The 17,554-nt window shown below is 50.4% G+C and overlaps 1 protein-coding gene and 1 long non-coding RNA gene across 2 annotated transcripts in view; one reads left to right on the top strand and one right to left on the bottom strand.

Moving 5' to 3' along the window:
- The window catches only part of GALNT17 (polypeptide N-acetylgalactosaminyltransferase 17), a 216,473-nt gene that overhangs the window by 82,244 nt on the left and 116,675 nt on the right, over positions 1–17,554 (bottom strand). The window lies entirely within an intron of this gene.
- LOC113978202 lies at positions 5,860–7,552 on the top strand. Its single transcript, XR_003537508.1, has 2 exons — positions 5,860–5,899; positions 7,331–7,552. It is a non-coding gene; the product is annotated as an uncharacterized LOC113978202 (long non-coding RNA).

The raw sequence follows: 17,554 nt of genomic DNA, 5'->3' as shown, positions 1-17,554 counted from the left end.
CCTGGTCCTGCCCAACCTGCCCTCATCTCTCTCAGCTTTACCCCACCACCTTCCGCTGTCCTCAGAAGAGGTTTGGTCACATCCAGAAGACACCAGCAAGGACAAGGATGAGGCAGAACCCTCCTGCCTGGCCCTGGCCTTCCCAGCCTTCAGCCCCATGAGCTCATCAAGCACAATCCCACCCCTTCCTTACCCCCTTCCCAGCTTCTCCCAGTGCCAAGCACACCAGGCAGACACGGCCTGGATGCCTCCCATGGAGCAGGGTTTGCTTTAGACGTGATTCAGCCCATGAATTTGAGAACTTTGCAGCAAGGGAAGTGTGCCAGCGCCAGGACAGCGTGGGAGGGGGTGCCAGCTGTGCCCCAGGGCAAGAGGGTGATGGCAACAGCCCAAAAACTACTGTCACACCCCAAGCACGTCTCCAAAGGAGAAACACACCCTGCTCCTGCCTCCTGCAGAGGACATCTCTGTGCAGATGTGGATCAGGCTCTGAGCTCCCCCTCACCGCCCCTGTAATGGCTTGGGCAGAGAAAGCTGGATGTGTTTTGCCAGGATGGAATAAAATTTCCATGAAGGAATGGCATTTTAGGCCCCAGCAGAGTACCTTCCTTCCCATTATCTCCAGGATGGCATCTGCAGTAGTTGTTTCCTCACTAATCCTCCCTTCCCTGCCCCAGTGACCTTGGCTAATTGTCTGTTTCCAATGGGTTTATTTTCCCGCTGTTGCCAAGAACGACAGAACCTGAGAAACAAATTAAAAATGAGAGATACCACATAAAAGAGATGCTAGATTGCATGCCTTTGCTGAATTTATTGGAGATTAACACAACTTCAACTTTTAATGGCAAAGAAGCTGTGAAAATGATGTATTTTTTAAAATAGCTATTCCATCTACCCATGGCTGTGACCTTGCTCAAGACTGATTTGACTTTGTCGCTGTCGTGTCCCTGCTCGCTCTGGGACTTCAGGCAAAGCATTTAACTCCTTTGTCCCTCTGTTTCCTCCTCTGGCAGGCGAGTATAAATACCTGGATGCTCAGAGAAAAAGCATTTATAAATTGCTTTAGTGATTTCCCCACAGAGCTGCTCAATTAACTACTGATGTTGTTATGGACCCCTCCAATTTCAGTTTTCTGTGGTGAGAAAAGCACTGGTAGTTAACAACCTCCTAAGCAAGGAATTGCTGTTTTCCAGCCTTGCTGCCAACCCACAGCAGCAACAAGAGCTGGTGCCCACCCTGTGCTAGGACACGGCGTGGGAACCTACTGCAGATTTCTATTTACACCTCCAAGCTCAGCCGCCAAATTTCCCCTCCAGGATAAAAAACTGCTGCTGAGGTTGTCGCCTAAAAACATTTCCCTTCCTTGTTTACTCTAAAAACCAAGGATGTCCCAGCACTGAAGATCACTGAGCACCCACCTCCACACCCCCATGCACTTTTAGGAGTTTCCATACAGATCTGTGGCGCTCTAGGCTGCCAAAATGCTCCTGTGCAGGCAGCAATCATCTCCAACTCCATGGATTTTGTGATCTGAAGTAAAACTCCACCCCTAAAGATTCCCATTCCATGGAACAGGGCTTACCCTATCCCCACAGCTGCCTGGAAGCAGAAGACCCTCAACCCATGGGCCAACTGCCCATCCATGTCCCACAACCATCTTGTTGGGACCTCAGAAATCTCGAGAAGCCCTTCCAGAGCAGGAGCTGGGAGATGGGAGTGAGCTCAGGGCCAGGAGAACATGCAGAAGATATTTGGGGCCGTTCTCCATCCCTGACCTGAGCCCTGCCATAGCCCAAGGTGACCTTCCCAGTGGTCCTGGGGGTCCTGTGCTCCGTGGGCACACAGGGAGCAGTGCTGGGTCACAGATTTGAGGGGTGCAGCTCTGAGTGTCAGAGCACAAACCCTGAACGAGTCACCTTGGAGACAGTAAATTTGATAATTACTCTTCAAATGGGGACTGTTCAGGAATGGTTTTAAAGAAATAGTTGCAATTACAGTGTTCTCCCTTGGGATGTACTTAAAAGATGGCTCTTGATTTGAGCTCATTTCCAGGCAGTTGCAGAGCTATTGCTGGAGGCAGGGCAGGGACTCGGGGGGATACCCTGTCTGTCCCACAGGGGGGGACCCCTCAGGCCCACCCAGGTGCCTCTCCAGAGCACAGGGGACTGAGGATCCTTCCCACAACCACTGCAGCACATCTGCAAACATCTGTGTGCCGAGGGCGTGACCCTTAATGGGTCCCATTTATTCACACAGACAGAACTGGGGAAAATAACAGCGACCATTCCCAGTGATTTATTAGGGACAGTCCTACAGGAGAGGCAACACAGAGTCTCAGACTTGGAGCTGAGATAAAGCAGAGCAAGATTTTCATATGAGCCCATAGTGGAAGCCACTGAAAAATGCATAAAAGACGCAAGAAAAACACTTTCCCTGTCTGGAAAGCAAACCAAGAGAAAAAATCAAGAGGGAAAAAAGGGAGCCCAGATTAACACGGATAAAGAGCGAGGAAGGCTCAGTATCTGATTAGCCTGGTTTTACTTTCCCTGTATGACTGGTCCCCTAAAGGTCTGACCCTCAGGGCAGAGCTGGAAATTGCTGTTCCATTTTCCCTGCCCAGGAATGATCCAGCCCGAGCACATCTTGTGATCAATCCCAGGGGCTGAGCCCCAGAGCCTGGGCCCCACTAGGAAAAGAGATTTTCTTCTATCTCATTAATTAAAACATGTTAACCAACGGGAGACAAAATTCAAGCAATGCTAAGTGATTTGAAATTTTAATCTTGAGCTGGGAGGGGAGTAAATCCAAGTGTCTCCACATGCTGTGGATCCCTCCACAGGGAAGCTGTGCATCCCTCCACAGGAAAACTGTGTATCCCTCCACAGGGCAGCTGTGGATCCATCCACAGGGAAGCTGCTGTTACAGCACAGGGCAGGTAAGGGGAGCACCCACCTTTATTAACCCCCAGTCTCACAGTCTCTGCCCACCATCGACTCTCAGTCACCTCAAGGCCCCTCCTGAACAGCTTATCCAGGGTTTTAATCCCACATGGATTCTCCATTAAACAAGCAGTGCTTGCCTATGCAAATCAGACCTATTTATTCCACACCAGAGATGCACAACTCCTCAGGGCAACTCAGCCACTGGCTTGAGTTTGGCCAGAAGTGGTTGAAAAGCTCATTTGTGTTAATTGGCAGCGACTGAAATGCAGCTCATTGGGCAGCTCGGAGCACAACGGGAGGTGCCTCCACCAGTCCCCCCAGATCCTTGGATTTAACACACAGCTGGGCAGCCAGAACCCTTAAACCAGCTCTCAGTTCCTCCAGAAGACAATGGGTTCACAGAATCCTGGATTTAAGGATTTGCATTTGCACCACTTCAAACTCCCTGTGACACGAGAGCAGGTGAATGCTGAGATTCCACCTCTGAGAAGTGAAACATTTCTTGCCCTTTTATTTCATAGAATGGTTTGGGTTGGAAGGGATCTTAAAGATCATCTTGTTTCAACCCCTCTACCCCAAAGCCCTAAAGATGACATGTTAGAGGAATAACACTTATTTCACTACACTTTGGACAAGGGCCTGGAGGGACAGGACAAGGGGGAATGGCTTCCCACTGCCAGAGGGCAGGGTTAGATGGGATATTGGGAAGAAATTCTTCCCTGTTCAGGTGGGGAGGCCCTGGCACAGGCTGCCCAGAGAAGCTGTGGCTGCCCCATCCCTGCAAGTGTCCAAGGCCAGGTTGGAGGGGGCTTGGAGCAACCTGGGCTAGTGGAAGGTGTCCCTGCCCATGGCAGGGGGTGGAATGAGATGGTCCTTAAGGTCCCTTCCAACTCAAACCATTCCCTTATCTATGATTCCTTAACACTTGGCACTTGAAGCCCTGACTTAGAACAAAACATTTGACAGAAGAAAAGAGAAAGAAAAAAGGGACCAAACATTTTTCCTTAGAAATACCTTGGATGGTGACCAGAGTTTGGGTGTCCAGGACTGCACCTGCTCATCTAACCTGGCACCTAACCCTAAACCCACTCCCTCTGCTTTTCAAGTGGGAGCATCCAATTCCTCGTGGACAGCAGATATCACTCATGGAAACCCTGCAGGTTTCAGTCCCACCTCCTGAGTCTCTGCTGTCCTGGAGGGTTTGGCTCCATGGAGCTGCTCACCCTCCCCAAGGGCCATTCCCAATGGCTACTGCAGGAATTGCTTCACCAGGAACACCATCCTTCTCTCCCTCCCAGCAATAACAGCTCTGGAACTGTAACTTCATCTCCTTCCACTGTTGCCAGACTGCTAATTAAATGATAATTACTTTGAGATGTAATATGTATAACTATCAGGCACTTAACGGGAACGTGTTATTTACTTTTCTTTTTTTAACATGAATATATTTTTTTCTCAAGGGCGGCCAAGCAGTTGACTTTCACTCATGTTCTTCCTCTCCACTGAGCACAAAAATCACGGCGAACAAACTTCACAGGTAAACAAAGTTCTCTTTGTCAGACCCATCTCTGAACTCACCCCAGCACCAACTCCAGCACCAAACTGGGGCTGAAGGATCATGATTGAACCCCCCTGATCCTTCACTGAGCTGCCAAAGGCCCCTTGATATCCAAAAAGGGACCCCTTGGTACCTAAAGTGGGACTTCGGCAGCGTGTTCTGTCCCAGCTTATACCAAAATACTCCTCCAGCTTCTACACTTGCTTTGAGAGACTATCAGATACAGAAACTACAACAAATTGACTTTTAAAGGTGAAAATGGGCTCATGAGAGCATCACTCCAGAGCAAACCTGCTCTGTTTTTGGCTGAAACATTGCTTTTAATCTGAGAACACTCAAGCCAAACAGCAGAAATCAGGAGAGAAGCCTCTCCTGGTGAATCATTGCCTGTAACAAGGATGCTGCAAGCCAAGGCCGTGCATCTGGGGACAAACACACAGCTGACACCGTGGGCTGGCACAAAGCTGAGTTCAAAAGTAATTCTCCTGACAGGTAGGAACAGAGCACAAGTCCCTGTCAGCTCAACTGAGCCCTAAGAAACAACAGGAACAAAAGAGCAGAGAAAGACTGGAAGCTGTGAGAGATGCCATGTGAGGCCCAGCTGTGCTTGGGGACAGAGAAAGGCAGCACCTGATACATGAGAGGGTTATTTTACACAGTCACGATCAAACCAAGGTGTAACCACAACTCACTGACTGGTCCCAGTTCCCTTCAAACACTCGACAGCACCTCCCAAACACCAATCCCTCCTAAACATCAATCCCTCCTAAACTCTTGAGGCTGAGGGGAGACCTCACTGCAGTTCCAACTTCCTGGGCAGGGGCAGAGGAGGGGCAGGGACTGAGCTCTGCTCTGGGGGGACCAGGGACAGCAGCCAGGGAATGGCTGGAGCTGTGTCAGGGCAGGCTCAGGTTGGATCTCAGCCAAAGGTTCTTCCCCCAGAGGCTGGTTGGGCACTGCCCAGGCTCCCCAGGGCAGTGGGCACAGCCCCAAGGTTGCCAGAGCTCAGGGAGGGTTTGGCTGATCCTCTGGGGCACAGGGGGTGACTCTTGGGGCTGGGCCTGTGCAGGGCTGAGGGTTGGACTCCGTGATCCTTGGGGGTCCCTCCCAGCTCAGCACATTCTGTGCCTCTGTGACCTCACCACGGTGGGGATGGGCAGGTCCCTCCAGGAGAGGAATCTGTGCCTGTGCCAGCCCCAGGCTGGGGGGAAGCAGCCTTCCCTCACCCTCCTCCCTTTTAGTCCTTGTTGCCAAATTGGTTGTGAACAGAATCCCAGAATGTGCTGAGTTGGAAGGGACCCCCAAGGATCCTGGAGTCCAACCCTCAGCCCTGCACAGGCCCAGCCCCAAGAGTCACCCCCTGTCCCTGTGAATGAACATGCTCACTTCTCCTATATGTGTGTGAGGATGTTTTATTCCTTGGGATGACAACTTGGAGGGAAAAAAGGCTCTATTTGCTGCATTTCCTTTGCTCCCTGAGTGCTGATGTCAAACAAGCTCCCACCATGTGCAGTGTAGAAGTTTAATCCTGGCTCTTCACCAGGGCCAGCTCTCCTTGGGCTGGTGCTGCCTGTGCCCAGGGCTGAGCCAATTCATCCCAGCTGGCACAGTCACTTCATTAGCAGGTGCCAGAGGGCAGGAGCTGCCCGGGGATGGCCCCTGGCATCAACCTGTAAGTCAAACACCTTTTTTCTCTTTTCCTAAATGTTGAAGGTGAACTCTTGGCACTCAGGGCTTGCTGAGAGTTTTGTCATTTAGGAGGGCCTTGGATCCAAGACTCCACTCCAAGGCTCCAAAACACTGGAGCCTCTCTGCTCTGGAGTCAGGCTGGGAGAGCTGGGGGGGTTCACCTGGAGAAGAGAAGGCTCCAGGGAGACCTGAGAGCCCCTTCCAGGGCCTAAAGGGGCTCCAGGAGAGCTGGAGAGGGACTTGGGACAAGGGATGGAGGGACAGCACAAGAAGGAATGGCTTCCCACTGCCACAGGGCAGGGTTAGATGGGATATTGGGAAGGAATTGTTCCCTGGGAGGGTGGGGAGGCCCTGGCCCAGGTTGCCCAGAGAAGCTGTGACTGCCCCATCCCTGGAAGTGTCCAAGGCCAGGTTGGATGGGGCTTGGAGCAACCTGGGCTAGTGGAAGGTGTCCGTGCCCATGGCAGAGGGGTGGAACTGGGTGATCTCTAAAGTCCCTTTCAAACCAAACCATTTTGGGATTCTCTGAATTAAAAAAATCAATGCATTTGGTGATTAAAAAAACTCAAAACCAACGAACCAAACCAAACAAAAAGCCCAACACCACCACCCCCCATCAAAAAAAAAAATTAAAAACCCCACAACAAACTGTCTCAGAGTGGGCTCATGTCGAGGGGACCCCATTCCTGCAGAAGTCAGTCACTGGCTACCCTGGTGCTCAGGCTTTGAGCTTTGTACCAACTTGAAGTCAGCAGAAGATCTCCAACAGTTCCATTGCTGCACTGGGCTCAGTGGGGCTGCCTTTTCAGAGAGCTCTTGCCAAGCCCAGCCTGTGCAGCTGAGGGAGGAAACACAGCCTTTCACAGGTCTTTTGGTGTGATAAATACCTGGCATGGGACGGGATTTCTGCTTTTGAAGCTCTGCATTTCCTGACCCTTAAACAGGCAGTTTGATCAATCCCTTTGCAAACACTGGGCCATCTGACTGTGGCTTGGTAGATCTGCACTAACCCAGAGGGAGGTGGATCCAAACCCACCTCTCCACCCCAGAGCTCCCTTCCCTGGCAATCATCTTTACCAAGCTTCACATTTCACTACAGTTCTTCCCCTATTCATTTTTATTTCCTCTCTGCTTCACTCAGTGTTCAAACCAAAACAAACCCCAAGCTCTGAGAAATGAGAGTGACATTTGCTGTTCGATGCTGGAGGCACAAACTGTATCTGTTATATTTCCCAGGAACTGTGTTTCTGCGCTACGGATGCGTGAAGGGGAGGATAAACCTGGGAGCTGCCCTTCCTGCCAATAGGCTGCTAGCAAGGAGTTGTCAAAATAAATGCATTACTCAGCTCCTTTGAGGTGCTTACAGGGCTATTTCAGAGCTCCCTCATTTCCCCACAGAGTGAAGCTGCTCCTGCTGTCAATAACCATTCCTTACATCCCTGCTCCCAGGCCCAGACTATCATGGATGGAAACGCTCCCACCTAAACTCTGTCTGCAGAAATATCCTGAACTTCCCAATGACTCCAGGCTCCTGGATCTGGAACTTTGACATCCATGACCACAGGGCTGTGCCAAACCAACTGATGATGTCATCACCCAACACTGATTTCTGACAGTGCCTTGGATTTCACAGAATCATGGAATGTGCTGAGCTGGGAGGGACCCCCAAGGATCATGGAGTCCAACCCTCAGCCCTGCACAGGCCCAGCCCCAAGAGTCACCCCCTGTGCCCCAGAGGATCAGCCAAACCCTCCCTGAGCTCTGGCAGCCTTGGGGCTGTGACACTTCCCGGGTCTCTCAGCTCTGCAATGTGGTTTTGTAACCTGATGCATAAAAACTCAGCAGGGAGCAGAGGGAGCTGCTCCCAACTTCTACAGAAAGGTGACACTTTCCCACAGGGAATCCCAAGTGCTTCACCACTCCAGTTTTGCTAACAAGGCATTTGTCCCACCCACGAGAGGTCTGTGGCCAAAGGTTGACTCCTCTGCTTGTGTTTGGCCTAAAAGTCGAGCAGCATCAGATTCCTTGGGGGAAATGATGTGCAGTTTGCCCTGGCCGACCTCCAACCCGCTGCAGGCCTTCACAAATCAACTCTGTGATGGATCCACAGGCTGGAGAAGACTGGAGGGAGTGGATGTCAGTGTGTGGAGTCCTAGAAAAGAAGCTGGATCAGCAGAGAACCTTTGCCAGTGGATCACATGCTGAGTCTTGCACATCCAGAGACTGTTGAACCAAACCAGGAGTTGCCATGAGTTCACACCCTAAGGACATGCTTTCCAATCCAACTGCCCCCTGATTTCTGGACAAACCTTAATTCTTAAATTAAATTGCATTTTTAATGTCTGTTTGCAGAGGCTTCTTGCTTGTGCAAAATTAGCAGCGGGAAGGAGAGACAGAAAATGAAGTCACGTGCTAGGAATTCACTCCATGGAATAGCAGCAACTGTGCCCTGCTTTTCTGTAAAGCACCACATGCCAAAAGAGCCCAAAGCACTTTCACTCCACCTCTGCCTTTAATCAGACAAAACATGTGTTGATTTTAACCATGTAAGACAGAGCAGGGAGCAGCCCAGGAGACTGGGGAGCTCCAGTGCCTAGGAGCCAGAGCCAGGGGCAGGAGGAGGCTGAAATGTTAAGGAGTCAATCAGGGGATGGAACACAACCCCAACCCCTCCTGAAGCCGTGGGGTGAATGTGTAGAGAACCTACAGAGGCCCGGTGCTGTCATGAAAAGGTTCCTAATCCCCCCTGAAACACATCTGAGCACTCCAGGGCTAATTCTGCACTGAAGAACCTCGTTATTGAGATCCCACTTTGCCAGCCCTGCTTCGAGAGGTGACAGACTGACATTTTAACAGGTGAGAGACTAAATTGGGGCTGGCAAGGGCTCACTGAGGAATTCACTCTGAATTAAGGGAACCATTAAAACCCCTATTGATGGCTTGAGATGCATTTTAGAGATCCTGGCCCGGCAATTTTTAAAACCCACAGAAATACTGTCACACAAGACACTGGATGGATACACATTCTCAGAGCTTGCTGCTTCATTCCTGCACTTGGGAAGCACTAAAGGGGGAGCAAGGTCAGCAAAGGCACTGGAAACAAGATGTCCTGGGGCAGAATCTCCCAGACTGGAGAAAAACCAGAAACACTAAAACTTAGCTCTTATCAATGTCACAGAACCATCAAAGAATCATCATGGAATCCCAGAAGGGTTTGAGTTGGAAGAGACCTGAAAGATCATCTTGTTCCACCCCCTGCCACAGGCAGGAACACCTTCCACTAGCCCAGGTTGCTCCAACCTGGCCTTGGACACTTCCAGGGATCCAGGGGCAGCCACAGCTTCTCTGGGCAACCTGTGCCAGGGCCTCCCCACCCTCACAGGGAAGAGTTTCTTCCCAATTTCCCATTTAACCCTGCCCTCTGGCAGTGGGAAGCCAATCCCCCTTGTCCTGTCACTCCAGGCCCTTGTAAACAATCTCTTTGCATCTTCCTTGTAGCTCCTTCAGGCACTGCAAGGCCATAATCAGGTCACCCTGAGGCTTCTCTTCTCCAGGCTGTACACACCCAATTCTCCCATCCTTTCCTCCCAGCAGAGCTGCTCCATCCCTCTGATCAGTTTGATGCCTCCTCTGGACTTGCTCCAACAGCTCCACGTCCTTCAGATGCATGAGTTATTTGTCCATCCAGTATTTAAAAATACTGCTTGGCAAATTCTGGTCTTGATCTTGCAAACAGCACCCACCTACTTTAACAATTTTCAACCAGAATATGACTAAGTGAATCCCAAAATGTGTATTTTCCACAGGATCAGGGCTCACTCCTGATCTTCTCAGAGGCTCCAACTCAGCAAAACCCTAAACACGTCCTTGGCATCTACCACAAGCAGCTCCAACAGCTTCAGGTCCCTGAAATTCCACATTCCACCCTTCTCCTGCTCCAGAGCCCCAGATTTCACGGGGGCCAAACCAGCTCATTATAATTCACACTGATAAATGGGCTGCCATCCACCTGAAGGGTTGAGGAGCTCCTCCCACCCTCCAACAATGTTTAGGAGACAAGGCAAGTCCATGCACAAAAATGATCACATCCCTGATCCAACAGTCCCAGAGGCACCAGGAGATTCCAGCCCTTAAAATGGAGCATGTGGGAGCATCCCTTTGTAACCCAGTTATCCTGGGAATGAGAAAGAAAAGGAAAGGAGGGAAAGAGGGACTCTGATAGCAGAGCATGTGCTGTTGGAGAAGGGGAAGGTCTGAGCTGCCCCTAAAGATCCAAATCAAGGCCACTTTCAGAAGGACAATCTGGGTTCTTAGAGACTGTGAAGCCAGAAGTTCATTTCATCTCCCCTTGGTTCTTCTCCCTGCTTGGAAATGCACTGAGCCAAAGGTAAGCAGCTGGTTGGTGACTGTTCCACCCTTTCCCTTTGTTATTCCCTGCACAAAAATGGGATCTGCACCCACGGGACACGATGATCCTGCCCTTGGGTGGCTGCACCAGCTCATGCCAGAGCATTTCTGACTGGGGCCACTGGGTCTGGAGCTGTTCTCCAAGGCCTGTGCTGGCTGCAAAGAAGAAGGTGACTCTGAATGATCTTAGAAAAACCAAATTGCCCCCAAAGAGTCAAATCTCCCAAGCACACACACACTGCTCTGTGCAAGCAGTGGGTTTCCATCTCTGGCCTTCCCAGGTGGTTTGCTGGAGTGTGGGAGCTGCAGAGGGGGGAGACACCTCCCTCACACTCACAGCAGCTTCCCAAAATTGTTTTTATACCAATAATTTAGCAAAAAAAGCTCATCTGGCCAATGTAGTCCATGGAAAACTCCTGTGCACTGCCCACAGCAAATGAACCCCATCACGAGTGCAAAGAGCCATCACAGACAACCCTGGGGTTGGATTCCACATCCTGCCTTTCAGAGCTGGATGAAAAATTCAGCTCCCAACTTAAACACAAAAAAATTGCTGCTCTTTTGCCTTTCTGAGCGCCCCAAGTGCCTCCAGAGCTGCTTTTGAACCACACTGAGGATCAGATGCAAGAGCCAAAGCTCTGCAGTGTCAGCCTGGGATTTGGAGCATCTGTGTGGTTGGTTTTTCTCCCCATTAATTTAATTTGACAGAAAAGAGCAGGAAAGCTTCTGGTTCCCGTGTGGGCAAAGTGGATAAACAGCAGGAATTGTAAGGGAAGCTGAAACTAAACCAAAAAGCAGGAGGCTGCTGCCCTGGCTAAGAGCCTTCTGTGCTCCCTCTCCCCATCCCAGTCTCTGTGCCCTGTGTGATGTAATGACGCTGTTTTCCTGCTTGCCCCTTGTTCCAACCTCACCTCTGTGTTTTATTTAGACCATTTGGAAGGGAATAACAACCCATCCTGTCCCATGATGGATCCCATGATGCAGGAGCACAGGATCAGTGCTTTCTCCTGATCTTCTCAGAGGCTCCAACTCAGCAAAACCCTAAAAACATCCTTGGTGTCGATCACGAGCAGCTCCGACAGCTTCAGGCCCCTGATGTTCCACATTCCACTCTTATCCCTGATATTCCACGGTCCACCCTTATCCCTGATGTTCCACATTCCACCCTTCTCCTGCTCCAGAGTTCCAGATTTCACTGAGGCCAAACCAGCTCTGATAAAGCTCTCTGACTGCCCCCCAAACCCACCCAAATTTAGACTCAACAGCAGCAAATCCTAATCCTGCTGCTTGGGAAAATTCTGCAGGAGTGAGTAATTCCTGAGTGGGCAGACATTTGTGTAGCTCTGTAGAGTGAGAACTGTGTGGATTCAGCACCACAATTCTTCTTGCAGGGGAGATCTTCAAACCTTGTTTGTGTTTCTGGTTCCCCTGCCGGGTCTGTGGTGTGGGCAGAGCACACATGGTTCTGTCTTACACCCTCAGCTACTCTGGGTGACACAAGACATCTCTAAGTGCTGATTCCTGACACCACCAGCTGATTTCCACCCCATGGAGCAGCCCCAGGATTGATCCAAACAGGAACATCTCTGGCCTCTCAGCAGCAGCAGCTTTTCCAAGCCACAATCCTTTACTTCTTTGCTCAGCCAAACTGAAATGCAGCCAGATTGGAGGAGGCTTGAGGACTAATCCCAGCCCTGGTTTTGGAGCTCAGTGCTTCCAAGTGGGGAAGGGCCAAGGTGACTTTCTGTGCTGACTGAAAGGGTGTGTGGGAGTTGGAACTTGGATAGATGCAAATGCAACCAGGCAAGTCAGGCTCTTCCTTCTGCAAAGCACATCCCATAGCAAATCCCTCTCAACAATTAGTTACACCAGGCCTAAATCTTACTCCCTCCCTCTGCAATCAGTGGGAAATCTTGGCTCAAGAGGAGAAGGAGTTTTGCAATCAGGATCAGTAGGGGAAGGGGCTTTGCCGTCCTCCTGACAGAGGAGTTTGGAACAAAAGCTCAGCCCTGAGTGTCTGCCCCACCTCCTCCAGCTGCAGGATTCAATTAAGGCAGAAACACATGACACTAATTCATATTCTCAGTTCCACAACCCACCAAACACCAGCACAACCACCAGAGCCTCTGGATGGAGCCCAGGGGGAGCGAGATCACAGTGTGGCCCATCAGCCATAGAAGGGACACGGTAATTCAGAGGATCAGGGAATGTTTGGGTTGGAGGGACCTTAAAGACCATCCAGTCCCACCCCCTGCCATGGGCAGGAACACCTTCCACTAGCCCAGGTTGCTCCAACCTGGCCTTGGACACTTCCAGGGATGGGGCAGCCACAGCTTCTCTGGGCAACATGTGCCAGGGCCTCCCCACCCTCACAGCCAACAATTCCTTCCCAATATCCAACCTAAATTTCCCCTCTGTCAGTTTGAAGCCTTTGTCCTCGTCCTGTCACTGCAGTTCCTGATGAACAGCCCCTCTCTGACTTCCCTGTAGCCCTTTCAGGTCCTGGAAGGGGCTGTGAGGTCTCCATTCAACCTTCTCTTCTCCAGGCTGAACAGCCCCAGCTCTTCACAATTTTCTGGAAGTTTATCAACCACCCACAATCAACAAGACCCTGCTCTGAGAGGTCACAAATGATTTATAGCTGAAATAGGATGATGCCACAAGAGAAAAAGCCAATTCAACCATCCTTGTCATGAGGGACAAACCCCACTGAGGGTCAAAGCACAGAGACATAGACAGGGACCACAGATGTCCTGTCATCTCTGGTGGCTTTGTGGGAGCATCCAGAGACACCAGAACCCCTCAGAGAGCTGTTGATCAAGCGGTTTGGTTTTATTTTACCCATTGCAATACAACCAGAGCTCTAGTTTTGTTTTATCTCTCCATCTCCCATCATCTGGTAGCAAACACCTTCTGGTAAAGCCAACAGCAAAAGGCAACCACCAGGTGGGTTTAAGGACAGAGATGGGCAACCACTTTCACCTCCCCCCCAAAAGTGTAGTCTGAAAAAATATATTTAGTTCAAGTGAAAGACCCAACTTCTGTAACTTGTCAACTAAAAATGGCCACAGGCAGCTTTCTTAACTATTTTCTCAGACTTTAAAACTTTGATTTTAGACCAGATTAACCCCCCCAGAAATCCCCAAAGAGACATTTTTTGTTTCAGATGACATCAGTGCCTGATTTTCCGTCAGCTGCACAAAGACATGGGCACGTCCTTCCCATCAAATAAGGACAGTAACAAAAATCTCTGACAAACCAAGGTTGCTGAGAACTCAACACCTGGATTGGGAAATGATGCAGGTGTGAAAACTGAGCTGCCAGCAGCAGTTCTCCTGCCCACAGCAATCCACAGAGCCTGGAAAACTAAACTCCACTTGCCCAAAGCAGGGAAACCTGTTCCCAAGGTCACCCACCCCGGGAATCACCTGCCTGGGGGTCTCTAACAAGCATCACTTGGCACAGATTAAGAAGAAAATGAAGTTGGAGGGGATGTCTTTGGGGTTGGGTTATTTTTTTCCCCCAACACAGTGAATAATTCATTATGGGGATGGCCAACACAGAAAGATTGTTTTGCAACCAGACACCTTCAATTTGATTTTTAAAATAAGCTCTTTTCATTTATACAAACAAGGAACACACTTTAGTGCAGTACTTCAGGTAAATGAAACTTTTGGTGGAAGAGTTGTTTCCATCAACCAAAGAGGATAAGAAAGGGAATAGAATTTATAACACCTTTATTAATAAAATTTATATAGGTTTCAGACAGTGAGAATGGCACTTGTGAAAATAACCCCCTGCAGAATCTAAGTGTGCTCCTTTCATTTCACTGTCCAACACCTGCATCTCCCAAGCTCAGGAAAGGGACTTAGAACCACTTGGAATTTTTCATGGAATGTGAGAACTGCCAGCAAATTCCACTGCCTCAGCTCTGTCCTCCCAGGCAACCAAGGAAAGGTGGAAAAAATAGCAGGTCAAGTGCAACACTTGGAGATTAAAAGGTTCAGCAGAGAATGATCTCTGTGACATTTCTTAGAGAGGAGATGCCAGAAGGCAGCAACAAGCCACGAGGAGTCACAAAAGAAAAGGTTCTTGGAAATAGAAGTGGTGCTGGGGAAGCACTGCCCCAAAGCACAGGGGAAAGGGGAACACTCGGGATTTCTGGAGGGCAAGGCCAGTGGCACATTTTCAGTGCCCAGGTCCAGGCACAAACCAAATCCAACGTCACTCATAGCACAGGGCAGGAGGAAAAAGAGTATCCTGGGCTTTTCCCGGGTACCCCATCACCTGCTCACAGAGGCTGGACACTGCATGGGGTTTTCCTTCTTTTAAATATGGTTATTCTTATAAAACTTCATCATTCAGGCTACTAATTTCCTGATCCATTTTTCTCTGTAGTGTTTCCTGTAGTGCCCTCATTGCCCCCCCAGTCAATCCATTCACCATTATGGTGGGTCACAACACCCAACACATTTTCCACTCCTGTCTTCCTGAAAAGGCCCTTGCCTTCACTCTCCCTGAAACACAACATTTCAGTGAAAGCCAGCATCAAACCTTTGACTTGTGACATTTGCAGGCATTGGAGAGCTCTGTGCTGCTCCACGGCTCACTGCACCCACAGGGAGCACGTTCCCAGGAGCCAGCGATCTGCCCAAGGGAATTTAGGTAAAATATAGGGAAGGAATTCTTCCCTGAGAGGGTGGCACAGGTTGCCCAGAGAAGCTGTGGCTGCCCCAGCCCTGGAAGTGTCCAAGGCCAGGCTGGACGGGGCTTGGAGCAACCTGGGCTAGTGGGAGGTGTCCCTCCCCATGGTGGGAGGGAATGGAATGATCTTTAAGGTCCCTTCCAACCCAAACATTCCATGATTCCATGAATTAGCGTGTCCCTTCTATAGCTGATGGGCCACACCCTGATCTCATTCTGACTGGGCTCATTCTGGATCTGTGCTGGTGTTTGATGGGGTTGTGCAACTGAGAGTATGAATTAGTGTCCTTAGAGCCCCTTCCAGAGCCTAGAGGGGCTACAGGAGAGCTGGAGAAGGACTAGGGACAAGAGATGGAGGGACAGGACAAGGGGGAATGGCTTCCCACTGCCAGAGGGCAGGGATAGATGGGATATTGGGAAGGAATTCTTGGCTGTGAGGGTGGGGAGGCCCTGGCACAGGTTGCCCAGAGAAGCTGTGGCTGCCCCATCCCTGGAAGTGGCCAAGGCCAGGTTGGACAGGGCTTGGAGCAACCTGGGCTAGTGGAAGGTGTTCCTGCCCATGGCAGGGGGTGTGATGAGATGGTCTCTAAGGTCCCTTCCAACCCAAACCATTCTGAGATTCTGTGATTTTCAATAACACTCCTGAGATTAATTCCAGGGGGTAATTCCACCCCAATGACACATCAGTTCTGTGCTCCTTTAACACTGTTACCTGTGTGCTGTCACAGCAGCAATACCTCCCCTCTGCTGGGTAAAAGTGAGGTACAGTCAGGACCTTGAGAATGAAGAGGCAAAATCTGCAGAACAATTTATCCTCCCTGAAAGCCCCAACCCGGGCAGGGACCCAGGGCCAGGCACAGTCAATAAATTTCCTACATCCTTGAAAAACAGAGTCCACCATTCCCTTTGTCATCAGGTTCAGGCAAACCAGACCCCAGGATTAACAGAAAACATTATTCACTGTATTGGCAACTGCCAACATAACCTTAGAATAACAAAGCTGCTCACTCCAGACATTTGACCTAAAAATCTTGTCTGCCTTCTTCACAGCCCACTGTGTTTGTGTGAGCACACATTTCATGCCTGTGCCTGACACGGCTGCTTGGCCAAAGTCCAGGATATAAATAGGGCCATCATTTGCTAAGGCCATATGTTGGAAGGATGCACATGGACTTGCTTAACTGAAGGGCCTTCAGAAACCAGCGGTGACAATGATGGGACTGAGCAGATCTCGGATCTGATGCTCTGTGGAGCTTTTTGGTTCGGGGCATTGTTGGCTGGAAAGTGAAATGAACCCTAAATAGCTTTGCTTTGCCCTCTCTGACAAAGCTCTGCAGTGAGGATGGGCAGCTACAGGGGCTGACAGAGCAGGTCAGGGGCCCAGAGTCCCCGTGGAGGACGGAGTTTGGTTCATCAGTCAGGACAGCAGCTGAAAACAACCCTCCTGTGATCCTGGCAGCACAGACCCCCTCACTGCCTAAAGTGGGCTCAAAGTACCTGAAGACCCTGCAAACACCACAGCACTGACTGCCCAGCCCAAGATTTCTTGGTCAACACCGAGGTGATTTCTCCAGCAACCACACCAGGAGCAGCAGTGGCCATCAGGAGGGACTGGGAAGGGAGGAAGGGGCCAGCAGAGCTCCAGGAAATGCCAACCTGGAGCTGCCTCACCCTTGGCAGGAGGACAGGCTGGGGCAGCACAGCTGAGAAGGACCCAGGAGGTGTCCTGGGGGACAGCAGGGCACCCCAACAGGACCCAGGCTGGAGATGAGAGGACTGTTCCCCATCACTTGGCACTTGTTAGGCCACATCTGGAAGCTCCTCCAGCGTTGGGTCCCCGAGGGGACCAGTCCAGGGGGAACTGAGTTCAGTAGATGGTGCAGGAAAGGCTGTGGGAACAGGGAGGAAATGGATTTGGGGACACACACCTGCCAACAGGCTCCCAAAGCCAGACACAGAGCTCCTTCTCTCCCTCTCCCAAAGCCAGGTGTTCAAAGTTACCTCGATTAAATCCTCAGCTCTTCCAGGAGCTCCATCCAGCTCCTGCTCACTAATGCAACAGGACACGTGACTGATCAACTCCTTTGTTATTCCTGGGTGGAATCCCCTTCCCTTTCAGTGGCTTTCAGATTTTCATGTTTCCAATTTCACTGTTTCGGTTTTTTGGAGCATCAAATATTTCCTGGGTTAAGGTTTTAATAGAGGAAAAATTCTGCGTGCCATATGTGAGGGGGAGCAGAACATGCTGACTGCA

This window comes from Neopelma chrysocephalum, unplaced genomic scaffold (genome assembly GCF_003984885.1).
Source record: "Neopelma chrysocephalum unplaced genomic scaffold, ASM398488v2 Primary Assembly neopelma1_299, whole genome shotgun sequence".
Taxonomy (NCBI): domain Eukaryota; kingdom Metazoa; phylum Chordata; class Aves; order Passeriformes; family Pipridae; genus Neopelma; species Neopelma chrysocephalum.
The sequence above is the reverse complement of the archived record's forward strand: the minus strand, read 5'-3'. Positions and strand labels throughout refer to the sequence as shown.